This window comes from Ochotona princeps, chromosome 4, assembly GCF_030435755.1.
Source record: "Ochotona princeps isolate mOchPri1 chromosome 4, mOchPri1.hap1, whole genome shotgun sequence".
NCBI lineage: Eukaryota > Metazoa > Chordata > Mammalia > Lagomorpha > Ochotonidae > Ochotona > Ochotona princeps.
This window is the reverse complement of record NC_080835.1, coordinates 28239047-28256081: the sequence shown is the minus strand read 5'-3', so window position 1 is coordinate 28256081 and position 17035 is coordinate 28239047. Positions and strand designations below refer to the sequence as shown.

The following is a 17035-nucleotide window of genomic DNA, read 5'->3' as shown; positions in this document are numbered from 1 at the left end:
AGATATGTGGAAGATGAGGACAACACATTACATGGGGATTTTGTCTCTGTTTCATGCCATAAATACAAAGTGAAAAACTAAAAGAAAAGAATGGCTTTTGATTTTTCCAGTGTCAAGTGTCATGTCTTTCAGGTTTTCAATCTGTATTTGGCATTAAAATAACTTTCCAAATAATACAAAGATGTTTATGTCTTAAAATTTTATTTGTAAATTATTTTCCCCAAGTCACTATTTTCCTAATCAAGAAGTGGAGATTGTAGTTCTTATTTTTTTATCAACTGCATTTCTCCATATGTAACATGTTTATCACTTAGGAAACATGAAAAATAGGTTAGCCATTTTCTATAAAGTCTTAATGATGTCTTCAGTTGAGATAATTCAATGAAAGTAAGTAAAGGTAGGGCTAAGTTAATCACTAATATAACTTTCAAATGTATAATGCTTATCATTTAAGATTACAAATATAAAGTGAAGGGCATTGGTTTCCTTATTCATCAACCTAATTTTCAAAATAAACCATATAAGTTATCAAAATAGTCTCTGGCTACAGATTCACACATGAATTATAGAAATCCACTTAGAAGCTTTTGTACCAAAAGAAAATAAATAAATAAATAAGAAGAAAATCCAGAAAGCGAATGTGTCACACTGGAGTACCGAATTAAAAAGATAACATTTGTAGTTCATTTGACGTCCAAAGAGCAGAAATTGTGTCAGTAGCTTTGATCCATCAGCAAGTAACTAAGATTTGCAATGGGAAATGTGTAATTATTCTATTCACATCACCTAAGGCACTGAAAGAAAACATCACACACATTGCCAGTTATTAAAATCAAACATTGTGTACTATAGATTATTTCATAGGTTAAGACATTATGAGTAATAACTCACTGAGTACATATAAGATCTTGCATTTTTGTAAATGAAGTAGTTACTCTCTTTCCTACTTAATGCCAATCGGACTTTAGGAAAACAATAAAAGTCTAAACTATCCCAGCCTTGCACCTAATCCTCCTCACAGATACATATGCATGTTTAGATGCACACAACGTAAGTGCTCCAAAATACGCATCCTTGATACTCTGCTGGCTCTGTCTTCAGACCAGAGAGGGTATACCTAAGAGGCTGTTGAACTTGACTGGACAATAAGATGCTGGACTCTATATTTGGTATATGCTTGCAATGGAGGAACCTCAACTGAACTTGAACTGTGGTTATGCAACATGGTGGAGGAATCCACCATGGTGGGAGGGTGGGGAGAATCCAAGTACCTATGAAACTGTGTCACATAATACAATGTAATTATTGAATTAAAAATAATAAATAAACAAAATATGCATCCTTACAGTGACCTAATAGCACTTTGAGCTCCCTGGTCTGTAATAGCTGCAGCATTTCAAGGTAGAAAGAAGCAGCAAGACTTATTTGTGAAGTGACTGTTAAGGTACTTTTCCTCTGTGGCTGTGCTGCAGACTATTCTGTGAACCCTTGAAGTAGCCAAGTGATTAAAGTTTTAGCTGCTGGCAGCTAAAATAGGTCTTCAGGCTGTAGACTTGCTGTAATATTGCATTCTGTCACATCAGCCAAAAACTTTGTTATCAGGAACTGGCTTTGAGGTGCATGGGACAGCGAAGCCCATGATAATTTAGTTCACATTTCAGTATAAATTTTTGAAAGACCTCTGTGGCTGACATTGTGCCATAGCAGGTAAAACCACCACTTGTAAACCAGAATCCCACATGGGTATTGATTCAAGTCCTGCCTATTCCATTTCCAGTTCAGCTCCTAGGAATAGGAACAGAGTGTGGTCCAAGTGCTTGGGCCCCTGCACCCACATGGAAGGACCAGAAGCCCTTGGCTCCTGACTTTGGCCTGCCCACCCTAGTTGGTGCAGTCATTTGGGGAATGAACCAACAGGTGGAAGATCCGCCTCTTTCCTTCTTCCCCCTCCCTCTCTCTCTCCCTCCTTGAGAGAAAGGGAGACAACAACAGAAAGAGAAGAAAAGAAAACCTCTAACCTCCTGTAACTAAGTCATGGCCATAGAGCCACCATGAAGGTACCGTAGAGTGATTAATATTGTATGATTCAGTAATTGACTTCTCTGTGCTTCTCTGCCAAAGCTTCTAAGGATTATTCCAATTATTTTGTTCAAGTTGTATCAATTTTTGTGAATTATTTGAGACTTGGAAATTTTTCATTAAAAGGAGGTTGTCTTATAATAGCACACTAGAAATGGTATTTATTCTAGTAATGTGGGAAAAAACACTGCTTACAAGTCTTTAGATGGAATTTTTATTGACAGACATGAACTGCAAGTAATAATTCAATAAAGTGACCATCACCTGCTTAATTTCGTTTCCATATAAGCTGATGATGTTCCACTGACTGTAAATAAATCAACCTCAAAATGAATAAAGTATTCTAGATATGACAGGTTGTTTTTTGAAGAGATTTCATTTGCTGTTGTTTAAGGATAAACCCTAATCCCGTTATCTGTCAGCTATTATAAACGTCACAATTTTAGTTATCAAAAGTTTAATACTACAGGTAAGAACTACTTAAAAGAGGCACAGGCAGGGAGCTGGATGGGAAGTGAAGCAGACTGGATACAAACCAATGCCCATAGGGAATCCTGGCAGTTACAAGGTGAGGATTTAGCCAATAGGCCATCCCACTGGGCCCTGTCGAGCTTGTAAATTCTTTGCATATAGGGAAAACCACTATCAAGCATAAGAGAAAAATATGGGTCAGAAAGGGGAGATTGTGACAATAAATGGAAGGAATTTTTACCGCTAGGAATAATGAGGGTCTAATAATATGTAGCAATTAATACATTTAATCTTGTTATTTATTTATTTATTTATTCACATGCTGTTAACGTTGTGATGTGGGAAATACAAACACCATTGGTGAATTTTTCTCACTTAAGCTCTTCGGTGCTTATAATTGAGGAAGGCTGTCACTTCTATAACTCCTAGAGTCTTATGGCCTTTTTAGTGTGTATAGAGGAAGATCACTTCCCTTATTACAACAAAGAAATAAGTTACAAATGACCCAACACCCAATCTTACAGAAAAATCCTATTGATTTTGCTTTAAAATATCTTCATAACTAAAACAGTTTTAACCACCTGCACTGCCAACAGTCAGTCCAGGCCATCATCACACTTTGCCTGAATTATCATGCTAGCCTCCTCACCAGACTGCTCTTATCCCTGACTGCCTTCATTCTCCTGTCATACAATAGCCAAAAAGATTCTTTTAAAACAAATGATAGATCGTGTCATTTCTCTGCGCAGAACTCTCCGGATTTTACATTTCACTCAGAAGACTTTCAGTGGCAACCAGGACTTTATGTGACCTAGCGGCCTTGACTCTGTTCTCACTTATTACTCCTCTCCCACCTTTGATTCTGAAGACATCCCCACGGGCCTCCTTACTTGAACATGCCAACCCCCAGGGCCTTTGCTGCCTGTTCTCTTTTCTTGAAATGTTCTTTCATGTCTAGCCTCCTCAGTGCCTTCAAATATTTATTAAAATACTGCCTTCTAATGCTCTTCCTTCTCAGAGAGCAGTGTACCCCCATTCCGCTATTCCCAGTTACTCTTAATCTGCTTTATTTTCCCCATATCATCACCACCTTCCAATATGCCATATACTTTTCTTATTTATTGTTATTATGTTCACTTTCCATCTGCCAGTACTAGAATATGAGCTTCACAGCAATAAGGATTTTTTTTTCTATTCTGTTCTGTTTAGATAATGTCTGACATGTGATATGGTACTCAATAAATATTCTTAAATGAGTACATCTTAATTTCTCTCCAGTTATCCATTTTCTGCTCCTTTTCTATATAAATTATATATGAAAATGGATACATTTGGATTCTTAAAGTGGCAATAATTAGTTATAAATTAACTTATCGTTGTCATTTATTGAGTACTTGGTAAGTATGTATTAATATACTAGATATGCTGGTTGTATTATCTCATTGGTTCCTTAGAGTAGTCTTCAGAGTCAGTTAAGGAGGCCTGGAGAGATGAAGTCCTTTGCCAGTGGTCACATGCAGAATGAATGGCAGAGCCCTAAGTTCTTAAGAAACTTTAAAGATTAGGTCTTCTTGGTAAGTTTTTTGATTACTCAGACGAAGTTTCTCTGGAGATCCCTCTAACTGAACTGCTGATCTCAGAACCCCAAACATGAAGGGACTATGTCAGCCAGTAAATTCTGAATAGATCTCATCACGATTGGAATGGCGAGATTGGCAGCAATTCAGAACTGATGAACTAGCAAAACTGCTTAAGCGGATCCTCAGAGCGGGCCTCACATCGGGGACCTGGGATGGGAGGGAGGCTGGGTGGGGCTTTTCCCTTTATTTCTCTCCTGACCCCAGATACAGGGGGGGAAATGATATTAGTGTGGAAACAATGGTATTACCCACTTTCCTGTAGCCCTTGTAACTAAGTAAGATTATCCAAAAAATAAAGTAAAATGAAAAAAAAAACAAAAAAAACACTTTTAGCAACTTTCAGTCAATATCAATATACTTATTTACATTCATTAAAAATAATTACTGAAAGAACAGTGGAATTGGTTGAATACTAACTTATTTAATGCCATTTCTTTTATCGTATATGTATAGAGATGATAACTAGTTTAGCAAGACTTTAGTTTTGAAACATTGCAATTTCAAGTTATGGAAATATGATACCACTTTGATGTAAAAGAGTGTGATATTATGTGTATCCTCAAAGAAGACTTGAAGTAACCATTCTGGAGTATTTCAAGCAGTTCATGGAAAAATAAAATTAAAAGACAATATTCAGTTTTGCACAAACTTTTGAAGATCCCTTCTATAAGTAAGATATTGAATAACGTGAATTACGTTCCTCAATGAGAACAAGCGGAAACAGAAAGAAATAATGTGTACAGTTAAATAGTATTAAGTGGTCTGGTAAGGACCATATTATTCATATTTTTTGAATTAGTTTCAAAAGCATTTTTTTACTTTTTTAAATTTTAAAATAAATTTTTCATTTTACTGGAAAAATAGAAAATTCCTGTTCACTGATTCACTCCCCAAACATCCACAACAACTAGGGTTGAGCATCGCTAAAGCCAAGATTCCAAAACCCCATCCTGGTCTCCCTTGTGGGTGGCAGGGACCCAAGCACTTGCACCATCATCTGCTGCTTTGCAGGCATGTGCTTTAACAGGAATCTGGATCGGAAGACTAGTAGACACTAAAACCAGGCACTCCAGTGTAGGATTCCCAAGCAGTGATCAGATCGCTACCCAGATATCTGCACCTAAAATCATTAAGAGTTCTTTTATTATTTTAAAAAGAATGAGGGAGAAATAGGAAGAGAATGAGGGGTGGGAGGGGAAGAGAGAGCTCTTCTAATTACTGGTTCATCACCCAAATAGCCACAATAACTGGGGCTGGGTCAGGATGAAGCCAGAAACCAAAAATTTCATCCATATCTCCCCTGTGGATACTAGGTGATCCCCCTCCATATACCTGGCCATCATTTGCTCCTGTCCCAACCACATCAGTAGGTGCTGGTGTGAGGCCCCCCAACAGGGAAAAACCTTACCAATTGTCTCGAGAGAGTGAGTTTCCCCAATGACCACCGAAGACGAGGCTTGATACAAAAGCAAGAGGCTTTATTCAGTCACCAGTGCGCTGGGGCCGGGGCCAGTTCATCACGCAGGAGGCTAGGCATCGACCCCGAATCATTATACAGAGGTTCTTTTAAAGGCTAAGCTAAGGCTAAAGTCATAAAACCATAACCATGAACAGGGAGGGGGAACCATTAACATAAACAGGGAGGGGGCCATGCAATTAGGGGCGGAGGCTAGTTGCAGGTTCCCCTTATCTCTCAGGCTCCCAGGCTCTATCATGAAATGTTCAACTATTCACTGTCCTTTACCTTCACTGTCGTTTACCGCAAGCAGAATACAGAAAGCAAAAAAGCAAATTAAATCCTTCTGTCCTTTCAATCCTAAATGTTCCTTTTCACTGGATAAGAAGCAGAATTGTCAGGATGTGAATGCCAGTGTCACAGGTAGTAGTTTAATCCACAGCACTAGTATGCCAGCCTGCTAAAATCATTTTTTCAAAGCTATGTATTTCCTTGCACATGTGGACATATAAAAAGCCTTATTGTAAATGAGGTATCATTGGATGTCATTTCTGATCTATTAAGTGGAGGAGAACTAACAAAGTATACATCCATCTTCAAATAGACAGTTTCTAGAAGAGAACAACTAAAAATTAAAGATCTCAAATAGAATTCCTTTGAAACTGCTAATATCTGCATACCATGGGAAAGTGCTTGAAAAACTCCAAGGGTTTACATTCCCAATTTTGAAAAAAAAAAATGTTTATTGAGAGGCAGAGTTACAGAAAGAGGGAGAAATCTTCTAACCCCTGGCTCACTTCCTCAAATGGCTACAACAGCTGGGACTGAGCTAGCCCAAAGCCAGAATCAAGGAACTTCATTTGTGATCTCTCACTTGCATAACAAAGGCCCAAACACGTGTGCCATCCTCCACTTTCTCAGATGTATTACCAGGGAGATGAATATGAAATAGACCAACTGAGACACGAAATGGCACCTTTATGGGATGCCTACATCACAGGTGGTAATTTAAACACATTACCAGCCCCCTTTTCCATTTTAAGGCCTCTGTGTTATATGACGCAGCACACTGAAATTAAGAAAAATGCCAGTTTTTATATGTTTGCAATACTTTCCTAAAAATGTCGGCTCATATCATAAGGCAAAAAAGTAGCTCTTTAGTTTATATCAATGTGATTATGTTTTAAAATACACATACCCAAGAATGGAATGAAATACTATATGTGAAGTACTATACTTCACATTTAATTCTTATCATATGCTTTTAAAAAGTGTTTATTTATTTTGATTGGAAAGATAGATCAAATTTACAAATAGAAAGATCATCAGTCCACTGATTCACTCCCCAAATGGCCACAATGGTCAGAGCTAAGCTAATCCAAAGCCAGGAGCCAGGAGCCAGGAGCTTCTTCCAGGACTCCCACGTGGGTTTAGGGTCCCATGGCTTTCGGTTGTCCTCTACTGTTTTCCCAGGCCACAAGCAGGGATGGGAAGTAGAGCAGCAAAGACACAAACCGGACCCCATATGGAATCCCAGCACTTGAAGGTGAGAATTTAGCCATTGAGCCATCGTTTTAGGCCCATCATGTGCTTTTTAAGGAGTTTTATATTTAGAGAAAAACGAAGAGGAAAGTATAAAATTCTTGTATTCCCCCACCTGTCATCTCTCAGTTTTCTCCGATTGTTGACATCTTGCTTTAGTGTGGTACAGCTGTTTGAACTGATGACAATACTGATGTGTTATTAACTGAAACCCATAATTTGAACTAGGATTCAATCTTGTGTTGGATTTTTAATGGGTTTGACAAATGTATAATGACATGTATCTACCATCTTGGGACCATGTGTGATAGTGAAATGCTTCTAAGTATCCCATTTTCGACTTATTCCTTCTACTTCCTGTATTATCTCCTCCTTTCCCGATCCCTAACAACAATTGATATTTTTACTGTTTTAACAGTTTTGTCATTGTTGGAATCATACAGGATGTTTTTTTCAAGCAGGCTTCTTCCACTCAGAAATATGTATGTTAGATTCTTCCTTGACTTCTTGTGGCTTCATACATCATTTCTTCTTAATGTGATGAATTATTCAGATTTATGACCATACCACAGTTCATTTATCCATTCATTTTCTAAAGGACATCTTGGTCACTTCTATTTTAGCAAAAAAAAAATGAATGAAACTCTGCTCTAAACATTTGTATGCAAGTTTCTATGTGGCCAAAGTTTCCAGCTCTTTTGAATAGATACCAGGGAGCATTTTGGTGGTTTATATGGTAAGAGTATCTTTAGCTTCGTAATCAACTACTAAACCGACTTCCTAAATAACTCCACCATTTTGTAATATGACCAGCATTGAATGAGTTTTTGTGTTCCACATACTTACAAGCCTTTGGTATTGTCAGTGTTTAGGATTTTGCTATTCTTATATTGGTGTGTAGTGGCATCTTGTTGCTTTAACTTGCAACCCCCTGATGACATATAATGAGAAACTTTTTTTTTCTTTAGCCTCTATCTTTGGCATGGCATCTCTTTAGATCCTTGGCCTGTTTTAAATTAGATTGTTTCATCCTTTTTTTTTTTTTTTTTTTTGAGGTTTAAAAGCTCTTCATATACTTTTTACACTAGTCTGTAATCAGGTAGATATTGAGCCTGATATTCTTCCACCCTGTTTACCAATTGCTTTCTCAAAGCAGGGAAAATCTAACCTATGTTTTTTTTCATGATGCTTAATTTTGATATTTCTTCTAAACAGTTACTGCCAAATCCAAAATCAACTAAATTTTCTAGCTTTGTATTTTACAACTAGGCATATGATCCATTGTCAGTTAATTTTTATAACAGGTAGATCTATGTATGATTTTGCAGGTAGAATTTGTCTATGTATGACTTTCGCACATACCACTTGTTTCAGACACTATCCCTTCTCCACTGACTTTGCTGCTTGCCAAAGTTCAGATGATATTTTCACATGAGCCGTTGATCTATTTGTTTATTTCTTCACCAGTATCACACCACCAGGATTGTTGTGACTTTACACTAAATCTTAAATCAGGCAGCGTATTAATTTGCTGGGATAACATGAAAATATCACAGATTGAGTCCATTAAACACATTAGTTATGTCTTCTCACAATTCTGAAGGCCAGGAGTCTGATATCAAGTTGTCAGTAGTATTTCTTTCTTCCAAGTCTTCTCTTCTTGGCTTGTGGATCTCCAGTTTATCCCTCTGACTTCCCTCTGTGTATTAACGTGTCTGTATCTAAATTCCTTTTTATAAAGATACCAGGTATATCGAATTAAGCCTCTCCTTAAAAACCTCATATCCAAATATGTTACATTCTGGATTTCTGGTACTCAGGGCTGCACTACATGGATTCAACTCATACGGACTGTGTCGGTCCTGTGAGTTTGCTCTAATTCAATATTGTCTTGCCTGTTCTTGTTTTGCCATTCTGTATAAAAGTATCTGTTTGCTGATATACACAAAATAGCTTGCTGGGGTTTTTATTGAAGTTGTCTTGAATCTATACATCAAGTTGGAAAGAAAAGAAATATTTCTTTCCCTCAGACTGGATCCCCCGGACCTTTGTAGTCTGAAACATTGTCCACACAAGCTTCCAACAGTGTGTTATTTCCAGTTTAGGTTTCCCTGCTCACCTGGCACTTCAGAGATCTCTGCTCTCAGACACTGAGGTGTGACACATTGTCCACCTGTCACATTTTTTCAAAGATTTATTTACTTATTTGTTTACTTATTTATTTATTTTTAACTTGAAAGGTATAGCGAGAAAGAGATCTTCCATTCACTGTTTCACTCCCCGATGACCACAGAGTTTTCCCAGACCAGTAACAGGGAGTTGGATTGAAAGTGGAGCAACCAGGACTCAAACCAGCACTGATGTGGGATGCCAGCAACACAGGCAGAAGTTTAGAATGCTATATCACTGAGCTGGTCCCCACATGTCACTTCTTAAATTGAGAAAGCAAGCGGTCTCCCTTGTAGCCTCATGTCTCTGACCTAAGATTTGTTGTTGTTAAATTTTTGTACTTTTTGGTTTTGGTGAAAACAAGAGTTAACTTCCAAGATCTTTACACACAGAGCAAGAAAGAAGAAATCTGCAACTTCATTTTTTTTTTTTATTTCACCATCATCATAAGCGAATCTCATTCACTGTGAAGTGATTTTACTCCCTCTTTCACAATGTCTCACAATTCTGAAGACCAAAAGTCTGATATCAAGTTTTCAGTAATATTCCTTTATTCTGAGTGTTACTATTTTAGTAATGGTTGGAATTAATCGTATTGGAGGTTTATAGTATTTTTAGTAATTTCTTTAGATGCAAGAAGGTGAGAAATTTGACCCTGTATCATGGGAGAAACTAGAACAGGACTGAAGTAAGATTTTCAAGCTTTTCTCCTTCTACAAGGACTTACTATTGTAATATGGGGGAAATTAGCTAGGGGAAGGGAAAACATGGGATGAGGGAAATCCCAGAGCCAATGGAATTGTTCCATAAAATTAAAAATAAAATAGAAGGAAAAACAACTTTAAAAAAATAATAATAATCCTGAAAAAAAAAAAAAGAAAAGAAAAATAGAGTCGAGACAAATGCTGTCCACTACTAGTTCATTTCCTAAATACCCATGACAACCAGGTCTGTCGAGGCCAAATCCGTGAGCAAGAAACCTAATCCAGGTTTCCACATGGGTGGCCGGAGCCTAGCTACATGAGTTATCCTCACTGCCTCACAGGGTTTTCCTGAGCAGAACCTGGAGTCAGGACCCAGAGCCAGGTATCAAACTCACCTACTCCAGAATGGTCCACTGGGGTCTTCAACTATGTCTTAACTCCTTGGCCACATGCCTGCCCCAGAATAGAACATTTGTAATTCATCTAGCATGCCTATGTAATTATGCTGGATTCTGTACTTTGAAAGTACATGTGACAAGGGAACAAAAACAAGGTTTAATTTTTTCAATACACAAGCCTTGCATCATTGATATCATATAGAATTGTTTGTAAATGTGGGGATCACAGTGAAGTATCCTTAGTCTAAGTCAGTTCACAAAATTAGCCATCTGCTCTGTAAAAGGCAAACAAGTACCATTCTTGCAGTGGAAAAGCAAACACCATAGTAGAAGATATTTGACAGATGTACAAAAATCAATACAAGGAAAAATATTATGCAGTAAGTACAAACTAGTATGAGGTTTAATGAAGAGATGTTACATCTGTTTGAAGGCACATTAGAAGATTGAAAAGAAAGGTGACAATTTGTAATGGATCTAAGAACTAGAGCACAGATATGGGACTCATGAAATATATTAAATACACATAAAAGAGCATTCAACTGCTAGAAAATTCAAATTATGTGAGACATAACACAAGTTACTAGAGATAGGCAGCCACTGAGGTTGATTTTAGTGGTTCTGAAATATCAGGGTCCCCACAAGCTCTGCACCAGTTTCAGTAGAGCTCTCGACAAACAAAAGGTGAATTGTAAATGGAGAGTTCTATTTAATACTGTACTTGACGTTTCTCAGGATCTGAAGGATGAGAAAGGAAAAGACTCTTAGAATAGTCAAGGCTGTGAGATTAGGGGCCCATTCTTCCTAAATCCTAGCTACTCAGATTAGGAAGGCACCCAGTTAGCCTGGGTAGCTTTGCTTTTGGCCACAGTGACAGGGTGCTCACCTTCCTGGCAGCTGCCCCACAGGTATGCAGTGCCGATCCCAGCTACTCCCGAAGCCTAACCCTGACAGCTACTTTGTTTACCTCGATCAATTTCTCCTTTTGTTTTCTCTGCTTTCTCTTTCCTGCCCACACACATAAAGTTATACCTTGGTATTTATCCTTCAATTCCTTTCACTTTGAACATTCTCTACATAATGTAAGTATCCTGTTAAGTGCCAGGTGTTTCTTGAGGACATAGCACATGCCCATGAAGTGCTGATTATCTAGTAGAGAAAGCAAATACAAACAAATGTAACAGAAATTTATTGGGAAGATAATAGAGTTTGATGTGAGGTACTGTGGAAAAACTAATGGGGCAATTAATTTTGACAATTGCTAAAAATTGCTTAGGAAAAGTGACAGGAAGAAGATATTTGAGTCACATCTTGAAAGTCATTTAGATTATGAAAATATATATGTACTTATCACTTGCCATTTTCATTATACTCATTTTGACACTTTATCTTATCTCTTAGACTGTAAATTCCTTGATGTCAGGAATTACATGTTCTGTGCCTTTGATTCACCCATAGGGCCAAAATATCTCACAGAAGGAGTATGTTTGGTACTAGCCAAATATTTTATTTAGACTCTCATGGGTTAAGTACCTATTTATTTTTTGTCATCCTGTTTTTTTTCTCCTCCATGTAAAGCTCAAGCAGTTCGGCATTCCTCTGTATATTTGTATCTAGCTCATATCATACCGGTACACTATATCTGCTGAACAGCCTATTTTAAAATATATGCAAATGTGTATTTTCTTTCTGTGCCATATTTTATGTGAATATATGAACATTTTTGCCCCATGGCCCTTTATGAGTGTGCACGGTTTCTTGCATAAATACATAAAAATGAAAAGCTTGGGGAGTTTAGAAAACTTTCTACTTTATTGTTTTTTTATAATATTTTAAAATATCTGAAGTTTTAAATACATTTTTTAAAAAGACATAATTTGAAAGCTATGTTAAACAATCATTTCAAAAGTTGCAAATTGGCATGTTACATATATTGCTATGAATTTTAATCTAGGAAGATGTAAATTTTGCGAATACCAAAAAGTTATAATTTAGTAACCACTCACTTACTTTTTAAAAAAATGTTATTTGCTTATTTGAAGGACAGAAGGAGACCTTCCATCCATGTGTTCACATCCCAAATGGCCACAACAGCCAGGTTACACCAGGTTGAAGCCATTACCCAGAAACTATCTCAGGTCTCCCACATCAGTGCCAGGGCCCAAGCTCTTCAGGAACATTCTCAAAGAGGTGACTAGGGGAAGAGCAGCCAGGACTCAAGAAGAGTGTTCCAAAGGGAGATGTCAGCACTCCACTGTACCAAAATACTGGTCATATTAGTGAACATTTAAATACATCACACAAGTTCCAGGGCCAAGGACAGTTTCAGAATGATGTTTTAAATGAATTGAAATCATTTTTAAGCACAGTAAAAATACTTCCCAAACTTCACTGTAAGAATCTACTATATAGGGGACACTAGAAATAGAGAAATAAATAAGCCATTGTTTCTATTTTTCAGGAATTCATAATTTAAGAATTAACATTTGTCCAACAGCCTATATTATGGGATAAACTTAAGCAGCTAAATATAAATTTAAAAATTAATAGCATTGGCAAGTTGGGCATGCGGAGCAGAAATCCGCTTCATCAGCCAATCTTGGCTGATGAGCGGAGGAAGCAGCCCATCCCCGCCCCCATCGCTGCTTTTTAAGTAGCCAGCACCATCTTTATTCTGTGGGTGGCCAGTGAGCCCTTTGGGCTCCAGGCTTTGCCCGCTGGCCAACAACTGATGAGCTCTGGGGACTTGGGGAGGGTGACAAAATATTGCCTAGGGACATCCATGGATATGGACACTGTATGTGAAAGTGAGGGATTAATCCTGAAGGACACCCAACAACAGGGCCACAGTACTGGCTGGTAAGTGAGGGGACCGAGACATGGTGGTATGGAGGAGAGAGACTGGAAGATCAGTATGGGTCAGACTGATTCATCAGCCCACGTGAGAGTCCTGAGATGGGCTTGTTAATGCAGAAAATCACTGACCGCCACACTCCATACCACACAAAAGCTATGGCTGGGGGCTGTCTAACAGAGCTAGATCCAAAAACCTGATTGAGTGTGTTGGAACAGGGTATAGGTCACACTACGCAGGGCCATGACACTAACCAGCATGCAAGAGAACCAGGACCGGGGATAGATTCTGTGGAGGATAAGTGGGCCCAACCCTATAGAAATCCAAGTCCCACTGGCTAGCTGAAGAGTTGGGGTGGTGACTGGCTGAACTAGGAGTGAACATGGAACTGGCCAACACTCACAGGTACTAGAGTTGAGAATAAGCTGGGCAGGTCCAAGCTGCAGTACCTGCATGCGCATCCTAAAACAGGGTGTGGTGCAGGCCAGCCCACAAAATCCACCATCTCATACAAAGGCCAAGATGGAGGGGCAGGCTATGCCGGGCAAGGACAGATGGAAATAACCTATGGATAGTGGAGTGAGTGAGTTTGTTCAGAGGAGATCTGTGGAGCTAGATAAAAAGATTTGGGAATCCTTGTTATGTAAGTATAGTTAAAGGTTTTCAGAGTAAGATTTGGATGACAAAAGAATCCTATGTAATAGTCTCAATTGACATTGAAAAAAAAATAAATTTTTAGGAAGCGATGAACAATGCTAAGTACTCAGAACGATGAAAATAAAGTTCACAGTTGACTCTGACAGATGAGTCCTTTGCATATAAGAAATTCATTTGGCAGTGTGAGTCTTAGAGATGACCTGACCAAGAAGTTGCAGGGATATGAAATACAGAATCTCTATTTTATGTAGGTGATTAAACGCTGAATTGATTTGCAGTTCTTTTGAAACTACTAAAAAGTGAGTGAGAGTTAGGAAATAGAGAAAGTAAATATTGACTTTGTTTACCAGATTCATGAGAAGTAAATAAAGGGGAAAGAAGAATGATAGCCAGAGGGAGTTACACGATAGCTTCTGTTCTTAGGTTTTCCCTACTATTCCTTCATTAAAATGGTACTTTTATTGCATCTTCATGGGTTAATGTTAAACTTAGAGCTTTTTTATAATTAATCATTTTGTAATTCTTTGGTTAGTTGCATTAATCTGAAATAATCAAATTTACCCCACAGCAAATTAAGTATAAATACTAAGTTGTACGATTTCCATGAATGCACAGGGTTAAAAAGTATTTATGACAGAAATATGTAAAACTGTGATTGAATAAAAGGAAGAAGTTGACAGCATGTTGGATAAATGTGAGATATCTTAACAAATGATTTTTAAATGAGGCCATCTGTTAAAGCTTGCTGATGCCCTGAGTCTGGAGCAAGAGGTTATTTATGTTTTCACGCAAATCAAGCTCTAACCAAAATACTTGGGAAAAAACAGATGCCTCATGGAAAATTCATTATTTCTAAAATAATTACAACCCTCTAAATATTAACATCCCATCCTACAAAGAACGGTATTATGCTAATTCTGTTTATATATGTGAATGTGAAATTATTGTATCATTGCTATAATACAATGCAGTGGTTTCTCCCTATCCCCACCTCCATCCACCCTCACCCCCAGCAAGTATATGCCTGCTTAGCAGCACTGAATTTCTACTTCTTTAGCCAAAAATAATTAACCTTTGGAAGTCATAACCCAAGTAGTTGAATTCTGACTAAAATCCAAATATAGATCTAATCTTTCCTAATTCTTTCCTCCCACTCATAGGTTCCTTTTTTTTTTCTTTGTTTCTTTCTAAGATTTATTGGTTTGAAAATTACAAAGATAAGTGGGGAGAGTATGGAAGGAGGGTCGGTAGAGAGAGAGATCATTCATCTGCTAGTTCACCCCTCAAATGGTGCAATGGCTGGCTCTGGACTAGGTTGAAGCCATGAGCCCAGAACAGCATCCAGGTCTCTAACGGGAGTGGCAGCAGCCCCAATTCCTGATTCATCTCCCCATTGCTTTCCCAGGTACATAAGCCAGAAACTGGTACAAAAGTAGAGCTGTCAGGGTTGAAACTGGTACTGCTATATTGGGTGTTGGCAGCACAAGCATCAGGTTAACCTACACAATTGCTGGTCCCTCATGGTACCACTTTGAATTGTATTTAACAAACAAAGGTGCCACTTAGAATTGTATTTTAGATCCACATTGCACAATCATAAGTAAAGTATGCTCCCAGTAACTGCTTTTTAAAGCTTGTAGTTTAGCATTTTACTAAGAAACGAACTTCCAGTGCTCCTACTGTTTTGTTAACATCGTTAGCTCACTTGTGAAGAAGGAGGAGTAGACAGAACTGCAGAAGGAGAGACTTGGGGAGTCCCTAAATTCTAGCTCCATTTTAGCTAAATTTGATTCTGCATTTAAAAACAGTAAATTTTTCAGAATTAGAGGGAAAAATGGAAACAATTTCATATTTGCAGCTTTTACTATTATTGAAAGAGTAATAAATAACGTATATAGTGGTGTTTTTGACTCTGTATGACACTTTGCTAATTTGCTTCTGAGTGAAATATCCAAATTCCTATAGCTCATAAACAACTCGTTTAGGGTTCACCACTGTACTTAGAAGCTTTTAGGTATAATCTATTTAGTAAATGATGAAATTACGTTCTTTATTCCTGGGTGTCTCGTCCTGTAAAGACGCTTCTAGCTTCGGTAGATTCATATCTACCTTATGATCCTGGCTTACTCACTGAGATAATACAGCCCAGTTCTGAGCTATTGTTGAGTTGAAGCATCTGTCAGGATGGAAGGTACAAGAAAGATCAGAGAATTACTTATGTGAAAGCCTCTGCTTCTTGCTCATGATAAAAAGTCTATGACAGCTGATTCCCATCATATCCATCTATGTGTTCTGCATAGAAATACCACACAGTGACTTAGGAGAACCTTTGCATTCCCGTGCCTGAATTTGAAAATCAGATTCACCACTTATTAGCTGTGTAGGCTTAGCACGTAGCTTCCCTCCACCTCGGTTGCCTTACTTGTTAATGGAAATTGTAACAACACCTTCCTAACAGCGTCATCGTGATGATTAAATGAATTGTTTTGGCTTTTTCCAGTGTTGTTATTGTTTGGTTTTCAGAGATAAGAAGGATTTTACTTTATTTGTAAGCTTATTTTTTTTTTTTTTTGAGTTTTAAAAGTTAAAATTTTTTCACTTTTGCTATTTCATATGTAGATATTATATACATACACATACATACTTACATATATATACTATTTTTCTTCAAAAAGTTGATTTATTTAAAAGACTTGGCACACAGCCTGATATGTAGTGGTTTTTCACACATGGCAGTATTGCCCTACTCATTGAAATCTGCAGATCTGTTCATTATTAGACAATAATTCTGTTCTTTGTGTCTTCCATATATATGGAAAATATTGGTAGCCCCTGCAAAATGGGACCAAAATAATATTCCTGTCATAAAAGAAGGAAAAGAAAATACTGTGTGCTTTGACATGCTTGGTCTCATTTAATCTTTAAAACAATTCATGCAAAATACGTCTTACTGGCCAGTTCTTTTCACAGGAGAGACCTGAAGCTTAGGGAGAATGCTTTGCACAAGATCAAAGGTCTACTAAATAGCAAAGCCAAGATTCAGTCAGAGCAGTAGCTGACTCAAA

General features: G+C 37.7%; 1 protein-coding gene across 1 annotated transcript in view; it reads left to right on the top strand.

The window, feature by feature from the left end:
- Window positions 1-17035, top strand: part of ELP4 (elongator acetyltransferase complex subunit 4) — a 224632-nt gene that overhangs the window by 126336 nt on the left and 81261 nt on the right. The window lies entirely within an intron of this gene.